The following is a 1,530-nucleotide window of genomic DNA, read 5'->3' on the forward strand; positions in this document are numbered from 1 at the left end:
ATGACAGCAACTACAAGCCAATGAAAGTTGAAGATCTGATGAAGAGCAGTGATTAGTACTTCGTAGAGTGAACTTTTAATTATTGTTATAGGAACTTATTGCTACTGTTTTTAACAATATAGTTTTGCTATGCATGTGGCTTTAGCTGCATGTTTTTGCTGCATTGATTTTATTATTATCTTTTAGTTTCATAGTTTAATTTAATTTTAATGCAAGAGATTTATTGCACTAGGACAAATTGCACACTAAGCTAAATTCAGAGTTAACATCAACAATAATAGAGTATAGCATTAGCATCAATTGGTTAGTATAGTACTGTTCTGCCAGTAAGTTGTAACGTCAAAATTAAATATAAGATTAGATTAACCATTACGTAGTTTCTAATATTTATGAATTAGCACTATAATCTGCTACAGTGACTTAGTGAGGGGGAGAGGTATAATTTTCCCTCTTAAAAAGGAGAACTCTCTTCAAGGGAAATATTTTGAGTAACTTAAAAAATTTGTAAATAATCCAATTTTGATTGGAATCAACTTAAACTTTTTTACACAAGATAAGTACATAGATATACATCAGGAAAAATTATAAAAATAAAGAATTTTCTACTTTTCAAATTATTAACCAAAGTTCCTGTACTAATTAAAGTACAGGGACTTCAGCCCGGTTTTTGAGAAACTTAAGAAAACCAAATTTGATTGGAATGAGCCCAAACTTTTTACGCAACATAAGAACATGTATGTGTATCAGAAAATATCATAAAAATTGACAGTTCTCTGCTTTTTAATTTTGACGAAATTTGGCTGACCCTGTACTACTATAGTATAGGGACTTTGGCCCGATTTTAGAGTAACTTTAAAAATTTGCAAAAATCCAATTTTGATCAGAATGAGCTCAAAATATTATGCAACATATAACAGTACATGTATATAAATTTAATTATTATATTTATTTTTGAGCTGGCCACACCTTTAAAGCACACCCCATTAGTTCACACGTACCTCAAGGTAGATCTGCTTTGCATTTCTGGTGTGTGGAGTGTTGCAGTCTACACAAGTCACCTTGTTCAATTGAGATCAGTAACTTATTAGTCTGCAGTACTTCTCAAGTATACTCTGGTCTAGTGTCCCTTCATATACTGACTGATGCACATCATGTACCTGGTGAGTGAAGAATAATAACACTATCACTGAAATCAATATATTCATTATATCAGGGATATAATGAATATATTGATTATATTGAATATATTAAATATATTAATAATATTTTATATTGATCCCTGATTATATCATACACTGTCTGATTCATAAGACTATCTAGTGTCTGTAGTACATATTGGTAATGGATACTTATTAGTAGATGCAATGTCCAATAAGTGTGGGTTGTCATTCATTGCTTGACTGTTGGGTATCATAAATGTAACCTACAATAGTTTATACAGGAGCATGCATGCAATTTGAAATAGACTACTGTACTGGGGGATATTTTGTGCAATTTGCCAATTTAAAAAGGTCAAATAAAACTCGTCCA

Source organism: Amphimedon queenslandica, unplaced genomic scaffold, assembly GCF_000090795.2.
Source record: "Amphimedon queenslandica unplaced genomic scaffold, v1.1 AMPQUscaffold_12458, whole genome shotgun sequence".
In the NCBI taxonomy this organism is placed as follows: domain Eukaryota; kingdom Metazoa; phylum Porifera; class Demospongiae; order Haplosclerida; family Niphatidae; genus Amphimedon; species Amphimedon queenslandica.